We start from the raw sequence: 17,820 nt of genomic DNA, 5'->3' as shown, positions 1-17,820 counted from the left end.
ATCAGGGGTAGTAAGCACTATATAAATACAATTACAATACAATACAATAATCCTAATTGAGCTGGTGTGAATTAACTGATGCATGTTGTTATACCTAGGGAAGTGATGGACCAGTTGGCGACAAATAAAAGCCAGCTGGCCTCAACAACCACCGAGGGACAGTGCTGCTTTTAATGATTGCTGCTAACCATGCTTTGTTGAATGCAATTATTGAAGTCTGTCATACTAAATCTGATTGGACCAAACCTAACAATTGTATACAAACAAAGGCGAAGTGCCTGCTGAGTTCCTTTATCGATTGAAAGTGTTTGATCAAAGCTATGCTATTATAAACGTTGCTGAAGCAGTTCAAGAGGAGGTAAGGGCTGTTCTTGTTCAAGGATTGTTACGAAAAGCACAAGAGTATTTGAGAAACTAGGGGCTAGATGTAGGTATCCAAATACCGGTCGGTAACGGCCGAAAATACCGATTTTCGGCCGTTACCAACCGGTATTTGGATACTGAGATGTAGGGCATTTCAAAATACAGATTCGGTAATTTTACTGATTCGGTAAATTTACCGATTCGGTAAAATTACCGAATCTGTATTTTGAAATGTAGGTAGCACTGTAAACAGTGCTACAGGGCTTTAAGGATTCGTTATTTACCACCAACTATTAGTTGGTGGTAAATAACGAATTCCTATGTAAATGCAAATATGTGCATTTACACCTGTGGGCATGTATGTGTGCCACATGGCACACACGCACTAATCAGGGGTGCAACAGGGTGTCAAAGTGACAGTTGTAAACAAACTAAGGCGAAGTGCCTGCTGAGTTCCTTTATCGATTGAAAGTGTTTGATCAACGCTATGCTATTATAAACGTTGCTGAAGCAGTTCAAGAGGAGGTAAGGGCTGTTCTTGTTCAAGGATTGTTACGAAAAACACAAGAGTATTTGAGAACTAGGGGCTAGATGTAGGTATCCAAATACGGTCGGTAACGGCCAAAAATACCGATTTTCGGCCATTACCGTCCGGTATTTGGATACTGAGATGTAGGGCATTTCAAAATACAGATTCGGTAATTTTACCGAATCGGTAAATTTACCGAATCGGTAAATTTACCGATTCGGTAAAATTACCGAATCTGTATTTTGAAATCTAGGTAGCACTGTAAACAGTGCTACAGGGCTTTAAGGATTCGTTATTTACCACCAACTATTAGTTGGTGGTAAATAACGAATTCCTATGTAAATGCAAATATGTGCATTTACACCTGTGGGCATGTATGTGTGCCACATGGCACACAAGCACTAATCAGGGGTGCAACAGGGTGTCAAAGTGACAGCCTGCCACCCTTGACTTTTTCGGTATTTACTGATTCGGTAATTGACATTTATTCCTATGGGCCAGGCCCATAGGAATGAATGGCAAATACCGAATCGGTAATTACCGATTCGGTAAATACCGAATCTTACCGATTCGGTATTTTTTACCGAATTATTATCTACATCCCAAATACCGATTCTGAAATACCGAATCGGCAAAATTCGGTATTTTAGAATCGGTATTTTCGGATTACCTACATCTAGCCCTAGGTGTGTTGGTTGGCAAAACAAAAATCTGTCTGAATTGGTTTCTGTAGCCAATCACTATGTGGTGGCAGGTAGTGTAAGGAAGAGCCCACTGCATCCAAACTAATGTGTTTACAAAGGCAGTCTTTCTAACAAATGGCCAAGGAGGGGTGAGAGGAAGAGGAGAGGGATGGAGAGGCCAGATGAGCAAAGTGGGAAGGTGGATGTGGAGGGGTTAGAGTGGGCAGGGGGTCAACATGCATAAGTGGGGAGTTTGTGCCAGGTAGCGCCTCATGTTTCAATTGTGGCCAGTCGGTGCCAGGGTCCTCGCCAGGAGGCCACTGCAGCTTGCACCACCCATTGCCCCGCCAGTGCCAGTAACAACAGAGCTTTTAACCATCACACTCCTACAGGTGTGAGTAGTCCAGGCCCCCAAAAGCTATAAGATCGACTTGAGAGGCATGTATTAGTCCATTTTAATGTATATTCAACTAATAAACAACATTTGTTGTGCTCATCTGAATATTACACAAACAGCGCCACCAAGTGGCAGGCTGTTATTAGTGCTGGTGTTGACAATTAAGTGCCCTTGCTGAGCACCAGAAACCACTGGCTCAAATGAAGCATTGAGGCCAGTTCAGGCATTTGAAATTACAATGCCCAAATCTCTACCATGATTCTCATGATAAGCCAAAATATTCAGATTTTCTGTTTGCTGAACAAGTACCCATCATTTTAGGATAGCTAAAGGGGATCTGACACCTCTGTGCAATCTTTGATCCCAGTAGACCAGAAAGAGCCACCCTATGCCTTATCAAAATTGGTGCTAGTCAGAACACTCTATGAAGCTCTTGTCAGGTTGCACTAACCTCATGCTCAAGATCTTTTTCGTGCTAACTCGGTCTTAACTCAGGAATTTAACGTCTGTTAAATTCCTGACTACGGAATACCTAACATGGGATGTGGACTGTGGGGCTAAGGCCACAGGCCCCTATCATCAAGCATATCGCCATTTTCCATGGAACATCGCTGGAAAACCAGCGTTGTTCCATGGAAAATGGCGATATCCCTGCTATCGCTGGAATATTTAGTGTTGATAATACAGCGCTAGCTTGGCGATATATACCAGCGATAGCCGGCGATGAAACAAACCGCGCTAAGCGGGGTCAGCGATAATTATCGCTGACTCTTGCTAATATGTCCCTAAATTTGCTAACCGAGGGCAGGCGGCTGAGGGTGACAAGATTGTCTAGACAAGGTATTGATGCCAAAAAAAAACCCGGCTGGGTTGTAGTGAGACAGAATGGTTGACCCCAGAATGTTCCTTCCAAACCTGGCCCACTTATATCATGGCCTTGCACAAACTAGTAGAGAGCTTGGTCTGGTGGCGCAGTGGACCAATCTATCCACTGCAACAATCTGTTTGAACCCTGGTGGGGCCACTCAGCCTTTCAAAGGAGAAATTTCAAAGTTGGTTACCCCGTGTTCAATGCTTAGGTCAACACATTTTGGCCGGTAAAACGGACCTGTCTGCTAATCGCATCAGGGCTGCCCGTAAGCAACCCTGATCTGACACTGACTCTGAGGTATGCACTCTTATGGGGTGTTAGGGTACTGTCAGCAGTGGCTATTGGGTTATGCCAACATTGCGAAACCTCCCAATTTTTTGTATTTATTCGACATTTCCCTAACCAGTTACAGCTTATTATGGTATTTAATTAAACCAATGGATACACATTTACTTAAGGTTTAATATGAGCTATTGATATTAATTAGACTAATGTTCTGATTTGTTGCCTTTGCCTCAAATTGTAAAGCGCTTTGCTATCCTTCGGGATCAAGTTCACGCTATATAAAACTTTATAAATAAATAAATAAATTGCAAGATTTTGTGGATACCTTTGAACCTTTGCCCTGGTCCATAAGCAAAACTAGCCTGTGTGTTTTTGAAAAATGAACTATTGCCTGCCCCTGTGTTTACCTGATACACCACACTCTTCTCACTGTGCTGCCATGAGAGGGAGGGCGTGACACTCGTATTGTTGGCATAGGATCATGGTGATAAAAGGAAAGTCATTGCCTTCTGTTCTTCCGCTGTCGATGCTGTGGTGTTAGTCTACCACAGCGTGTGTGCATTGTTGCAGCCGCCCACCTTGTAGAGGTGTCTAAAAACACTGTTCTTGTATCAGCCTCACAATTGCTGTACCTCATGCCATGGCGGAAGTATTGTTAATGACTAAGGGCCAGCTGTAGGTAGCCTAATACCGGTCGGTAATGGCCGAAATTAACGAATTTCGGCCGTTACCGACCGGTATTAGGCTTTTCAGATGTAGGGGCCTAATTTAAGGATTCGGTAATTTACAGAATCTGTAATTTAAGGAATCGGTAAATTACCGAATTCTTAAACACTGATTCAGTAAATTACAGAATCCTAAATGTAGGGAGCACTCAAATGAGTGCTTCTCCCATTTTAGGATTCGTTATTTACCACCAACTACAAGTTCGTGGTAAATATCGAAAACCCCAAAAGAAGCCATTTTTTGCAAATTATTACAGTGCCATGTGGCAGACTATCATGCCCTTAGGGCATGTATGTGTGCCACATGTGCACCCATACACTATTCAGGGGTGCACCAGGGTGTCAAAGTGACACCCTGCCACCCTTCAATGAGTTCCCCCTTTTACCAAATCGGTATTTACCGATTCGGTAATTCCCATTCATTCCTATGGGCCTCCAGGCCCATAGGAATGAATGGGAATTACCGAATTGGTAAATACCGATTCGGTATTTACCGAATCTTACCGATTCGGTAATACTTACCGAATGAATGCCTACATGCCATTTACCGATTCTAAGATACCGAATCGGTCAAATTCGGTATTTTAGAATCTGTAAATCTGGATTACCTACATCTGGCCCTAAAACTCAGAATATTTCCAGTTGCAAATGGTCAAAGTTTGAAATATTGATGATCTCTGCTGGAATTGGTACGATGCCCTGCACTTTGTGTTTAACCCAGCTTCCTCTTCCCATATCCCTTGATGCCCCCTCACCAAGCCCCGTATTGATTTCACAGACTTACTCTGGTTTCACTTCAAAACAAAAAAATCTTTCGCCTTTTACTAAGGATTTCCGTGGAGAGGAACATTTACGCTTTAGCATTGACTGATATTGTTCTACAAGACCGCTTCCATAAAATTGCCTGGCTGAAAGACCTACGGGGGGTATTGCAACAACTAAAATTAGATCACTTATGGTGTAATACTGATGTGTCCTGTTTCCCTTCAAAGATCAGGCTGAAACAAATGTACTGGGAGATGGTGAATCTTAGAACTTTCTCTAATGGAGAAGTGTGGCTCACTGGTTAGAGCAGGCAGACCCTGGAGCAGAGGTCAGACCCAGGACCAGGGTTCAATTCCCGACGCGGCAGGGTCTTGAGCTCAAATGTCCACAGACTTGATAATTCTCGCTCCGGTGCCTGCCCTAATCATGGGTTCTCACTCTGCAACTCTGGGCATTAAGCTTGCTTAATCTCCACAACGGCCCCCCTGTGGCGGGATGCCTGGCTTTCACCTTGGGGATGCCCTGTAGGGGCTATCTCACAGGGAAAAGCCAGGACGGGTTCCCTAGGCAAGCGCCGAGATGCCTCCGGGTGATTCGATCGCTATATAAGAACATACAAAAAAAAAAATGGGACTAACACCTCGCTGACGAGGCGCTTCCTGGACTTAAAAATGGCTCCCTCGTATGAAGCGTACTGGGACTTGATTGAGAAGCCGTATGACAGGAAGCTGTACTTTCAATTCAGAGCTGGATCACTCCCAGTAAATGTGTTTAAAAAGAAATGGTCTATATCTTGGGACGAGCATTGTTATCACTGTAAGGACAAATTTGAGCATGTCTCCCATATATTGTTTTGCTGCCCTTTATATGCCAACCCAAGTCACAAATGGATAAGAACTGTCTGTCTTAACCTGGGGACGCGTAGTCAAGCTGTTGCACTTAGAATTCTGGAAACTGACTGTTCTCCACAGTTCGCAATTGCTGTTGCAAAGTTCTTAGCTTGGGCCTGGGTGATTCGCACACGCACCCTATTAGGAAAAATGTTGTGAGGTATCTTGTCTACTATGTTTTTAATGCCTTGTCCTGTGAGTACGAGCCAGGGTGGTTCTTAAAATTGCTATAAATAGCTAACGTATTCGACGGATTTCTTGTTTAATACTTATTTTATATTTTGTGTATTAGATTTAGTATTTATTGTATAGAGTTAGGTGGAAATGCTTTTATGACCCAAGTCGAATAAAGCTTTGAAAATTGAATTGATTTCACAGACATGCCTTTGCCCTAGTGGGATTTTGTGCTCTATGTTGATGGCTCTTGCCTTGGGAATGATGAGGGGGCATTAGTTGCTGGCCATGCTGTCTGCACTTTAATGAAACTTGTTGAAAGTAGATTTTTTGCAGGTGCACTCTGCTCAAGTTGCTTCTTTATATTAGCTATCCAGAAAACTGTAACTATCATAATTGTTTCAAAGTTCACATTTGGGGTTGCCCATGACTTTGGGTTACTCCTGGTGCAACAGGATTTCTTACATCTGCAGGGGCTCCAACCAAAACTGGGTCCTATGTCGAAGGTTTGCAGAATTCTCTTGATTCGCTAGCTGTGTTAAGTGATTCATAAATCTTTATTTCGGCACATTGGAGACATAAAAGATGCATAAAAACAACAATACATGTAATGTATGTATACTTGTAAAGCGCACTGTTACCTCGTTACGTGGTGTCCTGGCGCTGTATACCGCTGGGGAACCCGTCCTGACTTTCCCTGTGAGGGCACCCCCAAGGTGAAGCCAGGCATCCCCGGCGCTGCTAGGGCCGTTGTGGAGATTAAGCAAGCTATTGCCCAGAGTTGCAGAGTGGGACCCATGGTTAGCTTAGGCACCTAGGCGAGAATTATCGAGTCCGCGGACATTGACCCAAGACCCAGCCGCGTCGGGAATTGAACCCTGGTCCTGGGCCAACCTCTGCTTCAGGGTCTGCCGCTTCTAACCAGTGAGCCACACTTCTCCACATAGCACATTTGTAAATAGAAAAGTAAGTAGATTTACATACAGTAGGATGGGGTTAGGAAATAAATACAATAAGATCCATAATTTAGTTAAGAAGGCAATATTATAAAACATATACATTAAGTGTGCTGCCCATCAATCACCCCAATCATGTCAGGATGATGTGTCCCAAGATTATGCTTTTGCTGACAGTCTTGCTAAACATGCTGCTTTGTCTCTTAACTCTGAAATGTATCCGCGCCCCAAGCTTATAACCCCCTCGTGCTCATTTTACAGGATATTGCAGAATATCAGGATCAGGCGGCTGAGGGTGACAAGATTGACAGCCATCACTCCAGCCCCATTGAAGAGGCCCTTCCAAGTTCTGCTCATCACTAGCACGGGGAACAGCCTTTACAACGTGGGCATTACCACGCGCTGCCATTACTACGCTACTTTTGCAACGCAAGTCGTTTCAACGACTTGCGCTGGAGGGCACTGTTGGACAAGGAATAGTTTAATTTTCTATTCCAACACCTTCCCTACTGTAACGTGGGCTGGAGTTGGAATAGAAAATTAAACTATTCCACAATCCAGCGCCTACAGCGCAAGTCGTTGTAACGACTTGCATTGTAAAAACAGCGTTGTAATGGCACGCGTGGTAATAGCCCGTGTTGTACTGTCATACAACCCACTACCACTGCTTTCAAGTGCCAAGGGCTGCCCACCTGGATTCACAACTTGCATTCCAAGTAGACATCAGGACAAAAAACCATGCGAGATCAGCTGACAAAGGAGCTCTTGCCCATGCAAGTACCTTGCAAAGATTTCTTCAGGTTGCAGCCCCTTCTTCTGCCCATGGCTGTGGCCTACAACCCCCCTTAGTGTGAAGCCCCCCAGCTACGTAATCCCTCAGGGGGTCTAGCCGGCATTTTTCGATACTAGCCCGTTTGATTGAATCTTGGTGTGGCTGTGTCCGAAGAGGTTAGGCAGTGTGTCGAAAGAGGTAATGTTATGTTATTGTCACTTAATATAGCGCAACGACTCACACCAGTAGGTGTAAAGACGTCAACCTCACTGAGCACCTTCCCATTTCTGAAACAAGCGCTCAATCAAAAAATACAAGACTTACCTGGGAGTCTAGGCCCAGTACAAGGGGCATCTCTTCATGCTGGCTGTGCTCTCCCATGCACCCTCCTTTTCCAGTAGGGTTGTGTCAGTGACGCCAGTTCCCCTGGATTGGGAGGAAGTGTGATGACTTAAAACCACAGGGGCACTTTATACCTGAAAGTGATAATGACACCTCCATATTACACATGCTGATCTAGCTGTGCCTCCCGCCAAGATTTAAGGGGCAGATTTACAAGCCGCTTGCGCCACTTTTGCGTCACTTTTAAAACAAATGGAAAAAGTGATGCAAATGTGGCGCAAGGGGCTTGTAAATCTGCCCCTTAGTCTTTTGTCTCTATGACCATTATTTTATGTCAATAACCAGTTTCAGACTTAACTAAAACATGAAGTCAAGTTCTCTTCAATAGTTTCTAGAGAAAGGGTGGGGCTGACTGCAGAAACGTCCTAACAGTGCATGTAGGTAAATGTTGTAAATAGATGAAGATAGATGACAGGACACTTCTAGTTGATTACATGTAGATTTATTCCAAGACACAGCTGACTACAAACCTCGCCAGCTGACCAGACCATCAACTGACACTGGTAGAACACTCTGGTACAGGTTAGAACACTCACAGGTATTCTGGGAGGCTGAGGAGGTGAGAACACTAAGGAAGGGCTAATGACTACTGTCAGCCATATTACATGAAGAATCAACATACAACAGTTATATATAGCGCTGATGGACCGTATACAATGAGCAGGGGCAGTTTGTGCATTTCCTAACCTGGCCATCTCATAGGAGCACTTTAGAAATGGAAGCCAGGGTCACCCCAAGGGTGGCCAAGGAGCAAGGGAGTAGCTAGAAAATTAAAATATTCCCCCCCAATTCAATCCATCCCTTGAATGTCACTCATCGTCTAAGCGAAGCAAATAAGTCTTACCCACCATAGAAGATTTCTTGTCATCCCACCTTCGTCCATCTCACACTTCACCCTTTAAGCCTTTCATCAAACAATCCAGCCATCGTCTGTGGTTCATTAGTGAAATAATGAGTGTCTGTTTCTGAAGCCCTGCTCTGAAGTCTGCCGCTGGCGCTATTACATGTCCGCACGTCAAATCCCAAGGCAGCGTAGTCGTATGTCTCTTTAATCCACCACCAGACACTCCCTGCGCCTTTATATCACTCTTGTAGGCTCCTGCTTTCTCCCTTTGTGACAGTTTTCTGTCTTTCTCTTTCTCCTCCTCGTCTTTCCCCTTTGTGTGTTTTTCCCTCTCTTGCTCTCAGGAAATGTCCAATGAGCAAAAATAAGTGCTGGTCCCTAAAAATGTGTGCCGGTGCCCCCCCACCAGCAACTACCGACTCAAATTAAGCACTATCCATCTTTAGATGGTTTCATTCCCTCCTTTCGCTATTCCATCCATGCTTCCTTTGCCATTCTATCCCTCCACCCTTGCATCATTAGCCTTAAACCCATCTAACCATTCATCCATTCTTTTACCCATCCACACCTTCTGTTTATGCATCCAACCATTAATTTACCTTCATTTTATCACCCACCCTTTCACCCCTCAATCCAGGCCTCCATTCAATCACCCACACACACACCTTTCCTCAATCCTTCCAATCTGTGTCTCACCCACCCATGCACATGTTCTTTAAGCCTTCCATCCGTCAATCCTGAATCTTTCACCCTTGCAGAACTTGCACTTAATCTTTCATCCTTTTGCCTCTTCCTTCATGTAAGGTTATTCCCTCTGTTCGGAAGTCCTTCCTTTCTCTCTGCCTTCCTGCCCTCTTGCTCTCTCTTGTCTCTCTTTTTCTCTTTTGTTTTTTGTCTCCATCTAGGCCTTTCTTTACTGTGATTGCCTTTGCACCCCTCAGCTCTGTTATGGGGTTCTCCAACTTTGTAGGAGAGGCTGACATGTAATCCGTTTCCAGAAGCAGCAACTCCAAGCACAGGGTGCAGGAAGCAGGGCTACATGGGCTTTCAAATGTCCAATGCATCCGTGCACGGGCCCTTTAAGAGTATTCTCTGCAGCTCCCTCTGATCCATGCTGCCGCGTCATGGGATTTTGCTTCCTACGGTCTTTTGTGCAGGACAAAAATGTGAACATATCGAAAGCAAAGCTGAATCTGCAGGAACAGGGCACACCTTATGCTGCGGACTCTCTGGTCTTCACTAGAACCACATTCACTCTCCTGGAATAGAGGGTAGACCTTCTGCACAGCAAGACACTGGTGAAAATACTCAACAAGCATTGGTAAATGCAATAGACCTGCCTTGCATTTGGGTCCTCACAATGATATTAATACTCCTTTACCTGGAGAACAATCCCTCTCTTTAGAATTGGTAGCAGCAGGTCACGCCGGCAACACACTGCCAAGCCAGACTTATAAGGGCCTGTCCGTCCCATAAAGCTGCTCTGGGGAGCTGCCTCGGCGGCGTGGTCGCGGCAGATAGTGAGAAGGTGAGAGGGGCCGGATACTCACCCCTATGGTTCTTCAGTCACCTGGGCCCGCAGGTGCGGCCTGTAATCAGCCCCTTTGAACGTGCCCAAGCTCGCCTCCAGCACTCCTGTCTGTAATGACTTATTTACGGCCCACGGGTGCAATTCTTGCATAGCGTGCACTAATGCACACTCTGTTGTACTGCATGCACTGAGGGCCTGTCAGAGTTTTCGCCACATCCTGGAGGGCGGTGAGGCCAGCTCATCAGTGCACTGAGGGCCTGTCAGGGTTTTCGCCACATCCTGGAGGGCGGTGAGTCCGTTCATCAGTGCACTGAGGGCCTGTCAGGGTTTTACCCTCATCCTGGAGAGCGGTGAGTCCGTTCATCAGTGCACTGAGGGCCTGTCAGGGTTTTACCCTCATCCTGGAGGGCGGTGAGTCCGTTCCTCAGTGCACTGAGGGCCTGTCAGGGTTTTACCCTCATCCTGGAGAGCGGTGGGGCCGCTCCTCAGTGCACCGAGGGCCTGTCAGGGTTTTACCCTCATCCTGGAGGGCGGTGAGTCCGTTCATCAGTGCACTGAGGGCCTGTCAGGGTTTTACCCTCATCCTGGAGGGCGGTGGGGCCGCTCCTCAGTGCACTGAGGGCCTGTCAGGGTTTTACCCTCAACCTGGAGGGCGGTGGGGCCGCTCCTCAGTGCACTGAGGGCCTGTCAGGGTTTTACCCTCAACCTGGAGGGCGGTGGGGCCGCTCCTCAGTGCACTGAGGGCCTGTCAGGGTTTTACCCTCATCCTGGAGGGCGGTGGGGCCGCTCCTCAGTGCACCGAGGGCCTGTCAGGGTTTTACCCTCAACCTGGAGGGCGGTGGGGCCGCTCCTCAGTGCACTGAGGGCCTGTCAGGGTTTTACCCTCATCCTGGAGGGCGGTGGGGCCGCTCCTCAGTGCACCGAGGGCCTGTCAGGGTTTTACCCTCAACCTGGAGGGCGGTGGGGCCGCTCCTCAGTGCACTGAGGGCCTGTCAGGGTTTTACCCTCAACCTGGAGGGCGGTGGGGCCGCTCCTCAGTGCACTGAGGGCCTGTCAGGGTTTTACCCTCATCCTGGAGGGCGGTGGGGCCGCTCCTCAGTGCACTGAGGGCCTGTCAGGGTTTTACCCTCATCCTGGAGGGCGGTGGGGCCGCTCCTCAGTGCACTGAGGGCCTGTCAGGGTTTTACCCTCATCCTGGAGGGCGGTGGGGCCGCTCCTCAGTGCACTGAGGGCCTGTCAGGGTTTTACCCTCATCCTGGAGGGCGGTGGGGCCGCTCCTCAGTGCACTGAGGGCCTGTCAGGGTTTTACCCACATCCTGGAGGGCGGTGGGTCCGTTCATCAGTGCACTGAGGGCCTGTCAGGGTTTTACCCTCATCCTGGAGGGCGGTGGGTCCGTTCATCAGTGCACTGAGGGCCTGTCAGAGTTTTCGCCACATCCTGGAGGGCGGTGGGTCCGTTCATCAGTGCACTGAGGGCCTGTCAGGGTTTTACCCTCATCCTGGAGGGCGGTGGGTCCGTTCATCAGTGCACTGAGGGCCTGTCAGGGTTTTACCCTCATCCTGGAGGGCGGTGAGCCCGCTCATCAGTGCACTAGATTGTGTGTGAACTATATAGTGCATGGTTCCGGAGGAACAGCGCATCTACTTCAAGCTCTGACGTCGGCTTTCAGAGTTTATCACTGTAAGGCCCCAATATTTGACTAGTGGGCTTCCAGGGGCTACCGCAGGCCTGTATTTGTGGGTGGTAAGTTCGGAAGGCTTTGAAGTACCAGAGTTCTCTGGCTCTGCAGCCAAGGACCGGGCTCTCCTTGATAACGAACGGTCCAATATCTGTGAATTGAACTGTTGTGATTAACAGATTCCTTCATCTAGGGCTTTAAGTGGGCCGGGGCTCAGACCCGGCAGTGATTAAAAACGGGCATTGAAAAGGGCCTCTATCGGGCTCTATGTTAATGTCCTTAAATGTCCTTAGCAAAATCACTGACAGATATCTGAACAAAGACATGTTAAGGTGTTCAGATTAGTCAGCTAGTTCTCGTTTATATTTTACATGTTTTACTTAATTTTGCATTCCCTAAGAGTGTCAGCTATTTACAGGTTGTTGTGCTTCTATATGTTTTTCAGTGCAGCACACTACCCTCGGATAGGACGCACTTTGAACTGAGCTGACTCCATGTTTTCATAGCAGGCCACGATTGAGCACTCAAGTTGAGGCTGAAGGCAGTGTGAGGTACTCAGTGTGCCTGACATTGAGTCAGTAGGTGCCCATAATACTTGACCATTCAATCCTTGGCCTCTCTGCAGAAGCAACTGATAAATTGTCTTGTATTCCGGTTGCAATTGTGAGTCTGTGCAAATGTGTGTGAAGTAGGTACAGTGTTGAAAAAATATTGAACTAGTTAAAGAAAATGCAGTGCTTACAGGTGAGTGGGAGTGTGGTGTGTTTAGAGGGTGGTGAAATTAAGGGGGATCCAGGAAGTGCATGCAGGAGACAGTGAAAAGAGGGTGCTGAATATGGAACAGAGGCGGGGTAAGGTAGCAGATGGAGGAGATGTGGAGAGAAAGAGGGTGTGCATACCTAGCACAGAGTGAAACATGTTTGAGACACTCTGAAGACCACTACCCCTTTCAAAGGCCTCATTAATGTTTAGGCAAAAGACACACAATTGATTGATGGAATGCAGAACAAATTAAAACATTCACCTCCAGTCTAGAGAACTAGGTTAATTCCATCATTCTTTTGCTCACCAAGCCACCCCAATTTAGACCTGGCCATATGCAAATCACTCTTGACCCTGTACCTTATTGGAGGCGCACCTGCACGCCGGAGAGGCATCAGGGCCTGTGACGGTTACTTGGCGGCCTTCTCATCCACCCCAAACACTGCTCTGCTGATGAGGGAAACTGTCCCGAAACCCGGGCCATGTCTCGGGTCCAGAGATCTTGGGGATAACGAGTAACCACTCGCACCAACTGTGGTGAACTACTTTTTACTCGTCCATCTACATGCACTACATGTACCAGAGTGCTAAGGGGCGACCCGGAGGAGAGGCTAGCGGTGTGCGATCCATCTTGGTTGTACCTTATGGGAACAGTCCAGCCCGAGCTGCCATCCCAGGTCCTCCCAGGACTGGAAACAAGCATCCTAGGACCGGGTTCGGGGTTTCACCCGTCATCAGCCAGGATAGCTTGGATCCAGTGGCCCAGTGAGCCCGGGAACCACGTCTGGACATACCTGGCGCACTTAGGGTGAGAAAGCAAAAGGCACACAATTAATGGATGGAATGCAGAAACAAATCAAAACATTCAGCCCAATCAAGAGATCTGGGTTAAATCATATTCTCACAATTTCAGAATTGAAACATTTTCAATATTATTTACAAAGAATATTGTTGTTACTCACTTACCTTAAACAACCAACACCCATTGACAAAACCAACAGACCTGGGTAGTTTTAGGTGGATGTCAGTCGTTGTGTTATATTTTCTGGATGCTAATACAATGCTCAGAGGGATGAAAATACCAGTGGCCCAGCACACCATGGGAATCACAGAATTTTAGTTTGGTGTAAGCCACACCCATAATTACGTAGGCCATGCACCTTTTAGAGACACCACACTTTTTTCATCCCACTTAAAGTCCCGCCTTCATCCCTAGGTTCAGAACGCTGCGGGTACCTCAAAGGTAGGCGTAGAGCTTAGCGGCCTCCCTGGTCCAGCAAAGTCCAAATATATACAGGACCATCATAGTCAAAAACTTCCTAGGCGAATAGACCCTCCTGGTGTTCACATCCACCCCTCCCACAAAAGCACTGGCTTTGGGTTGCGGTCGCAGGAACAGGTTTGGACTCCTAGATCTCCCAGACACAGAAGGCAGGCTCAAGTTTCAGAGAGCTTCCCACCTCAGCTGGGGGTAGTGTGCTGGCTGAGCTGTGCAGCCCCTCAGTTCATTGACACTGCAGAGGCTACCAGTATTAATAGTGTGACCACAAAGTAAGGAACTCTTAACAGTCCGGCCTGCTTTTTAAAAAAAAGATTTATATAGTGCGAACTCGACCCGAAGATATCAGAGCGCTTTACATGAGCACCAGTTACTTTACACAATGACACATTCATTTTTAGTAGGCATTAACAGGCACATGCATCAAAGGGAAAAAAACGGTCGCAAACGGGCAGATTCTTAGATTCCGCCCCTTTGTGACCGGTATTTAGGTCTCGCGACCTGCGCATCGAGCGGAGCGAGAATTCAAGCGGCGAAAACATCATGAAACCACCAGCTTTTTGCTGGCGTTTTCATGGCGTTTTCATGAAGTTCATGTGAACCACGTGTTCAAACATAAACGCGCATCAGCCTCCCTCCATTTGCCGCACAGCACATCAAAGGGCTTCGCCCAGCGTGCGCTCTGCGGCTTCTCGGCTTCTCCTCCCCTAATTACAGCCTTCTTTGCATTTCTCCTCCCCCTCCCCAGCCAGCTTCCCCCAGGCCATGTTCCCTCATCCCTCGCACCCCCTCCTCCTTCAGCTTGAGCTGCGTGAACACGAGGGGCACTATATTGTTTTGACTTGTTGGTGAAATTGGTGAAAACTAAAACTTGTTACTTGCTCGTCACTCCCGTGGGCTGTGCTGTGAGTACTCTGCAGCTTATCCCCTTTCACAACAAAATATCCCTTTCTCACCCGTCTGTTTCTCCCCCACTCCACCTGTGATGCCGTCTCACTCATGTGCTTTCTTTCTCAGCAGAAAGACATTACATGTCAGACAAATACTCCATAGCCAGGGTTTCAATTAGCTGTTGATGTTTGGAACAGCATGGCATCACAAGCGACAGCAGCTTTCTCTTTTCACAAAAACGTACTTGGCTGCAGCAAGAGTACAAACGTTTTGCATTTTTAAACGTTCCTTGGTGGATCACTTCCCCCTCCTTCGCTCCCCTTCTCAATGAACCCCTCCTATCCCTGCATCCTTCTCTGACTCCGTCTCCCCATTCGATCACACTCATCTCTGTCCTTCCTCCCCTTTTTGACCAGCCCTTTCCGTCATCAGCCAGGGTAGCAGCCGGGTACAATATGTCCTCTTTGACACCCTGCCGTGCAAGTCGTAGGGACTTGCATAACATACGTTACTTTGCTGCACATATATTGTCAAACTCCTAGAAGAAGATAGTGCAGTATCATTTAATTTTTATATATTGCTGATAACCATATAGACAGTGCAGCACACAGAAGGACTAAACTATTTAGCAGATATCAAGGCAAACGTATTTTAAATTATTTTTAAAAAGCAGCAAAGAAAAAACAAGCATTGGCATTGCCAATAGGTCTCGCTTGTGGGACCTTATAAGTATTTAGTTTTGCAGCACAATATCCGATTATGCAACAAGGATATTGTGCTGCAAAACTAAATACTTCTAAGGTCCCACAAGCGAGACCTATTGGCAATGCCAATGCTTGTTTGCATTTGGGATTCATCATCCCAAATGCAAAAATCGCAATTTAAGGAATCTCTAAAATGCGATTCCTTAAATTGTGAAAGCTTTAAGGAATCCCAAATTGAGATTCCTTAAATGCAGTGCATGAAAGTTAAAAAATTAGCAATTATGCTAATAGGAGTAGCAAATTACCATGAAGTTGAACTTCATGGTAATTTGCAAAAACTTTGAAAAATGCACTTTTGTGCATTTTTCAAAGTTCCATGTTGCGCACACACATGCCCACAGATCAATTTCAAGGGTGCAACAGGGTTTCATTTTAACACCCTTGCACCGTTGAAATTGCATGAGCAATTTGCGAGAACCTACTGGTATTCGCAAATTGCTCATGCAATCTCCAATTCATTCCTATGGGCCTTTAGGCCCATAGGAATGAATGGGACAGCATTCCTTAATTGCGACTAGCAATTTGCGAGTAGCAATTAAGGAATGTTTAGGAATCGCTATTTTTATAGCGATTCCTACATGCATAGGCTTTTGCGATTCCTTAATTGTGATTCCTTAATAATCGCAATAGCCTACGTTGGTGCATGTGCCAGTTAGTGATTTGCCCAGTATCACAGGATATGGAGACGACCCGCGGCTCGAACCTTGGTTTCCCAGCTCCAAAGTCGACAGTATGGCCGCGTGACCACATCCTCTCCCCATCAGACCCCTATAAATCCTGTCACACCCATCCTTGGGTCTGTTGGCATGTATGAATTTCCATGGTGAGTGCGTGTGTTGGACGCTTGTGAGCTTTGGGGACACAAACTCAACGCGGTCCCGGGGCAGGAGTGTGAAACCCTTGTGGCGCCCGGATATCAAGCCCGCGTGAGAAAGACGCTTGGTATTTCACATCCTCTGCTCTGAAACGTTCAGGAATGTTGGAAATAATATAAACTGTGCCTGCAGCCTGCTGCAGTTTGTTATTTTGGGCATTGCATCAAGAAGTAGTGATAAACATTGTAACAGTCATTTTTGCAAATATCCACCCCTCAGCTGGGAAATAAATCTACCATCAGTGGAAACACCCCTGAGCGAATTACCGCCGCCATGTTGTGGTGAGGCAGTGACAATACTACCAGTGATGGATCCTATAATGAACTGCCTCATTGTGGTGTATTACCACTTCACTCACTGCGGTGTGATACTGCCTCACTGTGGTGTATTACCCCTTCACTCACTGTGGTGTGATACCGCCTCACTCACTGTGGTGTGATACCGCTTCACTGTAGTGTGATACCATCTCACTGTGGAGTGATACCACCTCACTGTGGTGTGATACCACCTCACTGTGGTGTCATACCATCTCACTGTGGAGTGATACCACCTCACTGTGGTGTGATACCGCCTCACTGTGGTGTCATACCACCTCACTGTTGTGTAATACTGCCTCACTGTGGTGTGGTACTGCCTCACTGATGTGTGATACAGCCTGACAGTAGCAGGATACGGCTTCACTGTTGTGTGATACCACCTCACTGTGGTGTGATACCACCTCACTGTGGTGTGATACCACCTCACTCACTGTGGAGTGATACCGCCTTACCATGGTTTGATTCCTCCTCACTGTGGTGTGAGACCGCCTCACTCACTGTGGAGTGATACCGCCTCACTATGGTTTGATACCACCTCACTGTGGTGTAATACCGCCTCACTTTGGAGTGATGCCACCTCACTGTGTTGTGATACCACCTCACTGTGGTGTGATACCACCTCACTGTGGTGTGATGCCGCCTCACTGTGGTGTGATACCGCCTCACTGTGGTGTGATGCCGCCTCACTGTGGTGTGATACCGCCTCACTGTGGTGTGATGCCGCCTCACTGTGGTGTGATACCGCCTCACTGTGGCGTGATGCTGCCTCACTGTGATGTGATACCGCCTCATTCACTGTGGTGTGATGCTGCCTCTCTGTGGTGTGATGCTGCCTCTCTGTGGTGTGATACCACCTCACTGTGGTGTGATACCGCCTCACTGTGGTGATACCACCTCACTGTGGTGTGATAACGCCTCACTGTGGAGTGATACCGCCTCACTGTGGTGGGATACCACCTCACTGTGGTGTGATAACGCCTCACTGTGGTGTGATACCACCTCACTGTGGTGTGATACTGCCTCACGGTGGTGTGGTAACCACCTCACTGTGGTGTGATACCGCCTC

At 47.1% G+C, this 17,820-nt stretch overlaps 1 pseudogene; it reads left to right on the top strand.

Moving 5' to 3' along the window:
• The first annotated feature begins 4,633 nt into the window (after window positions 1-4,633).
• On the top strand, window positions 4,634-4,742 carry LOC144774608 (U5 spliceosomal RNA; annotated as a pseudogene).
• The last annotated feature ends 13,078 nt before the right edge of the window (window positions 4,743-17,820 follow it).

This window comes from Lissotriton helveticus, chromosome 8 (assembly GCF_964261635.1).
Source record: "Lissotriton helveticus chromosome 8, aLisHel1.1, whole genome shotgun sequence".
NCBI classification, from domain to species: domain Eukaryota; kingdom Metazoa; phylum Chordata; class Amphibia; order Caudata; family Salamandridae; genus Lissotriton; species Lissotriton helveticus.
This window is presented reverse-complemented; position numbering and strand designations above follow the sequence as displayed.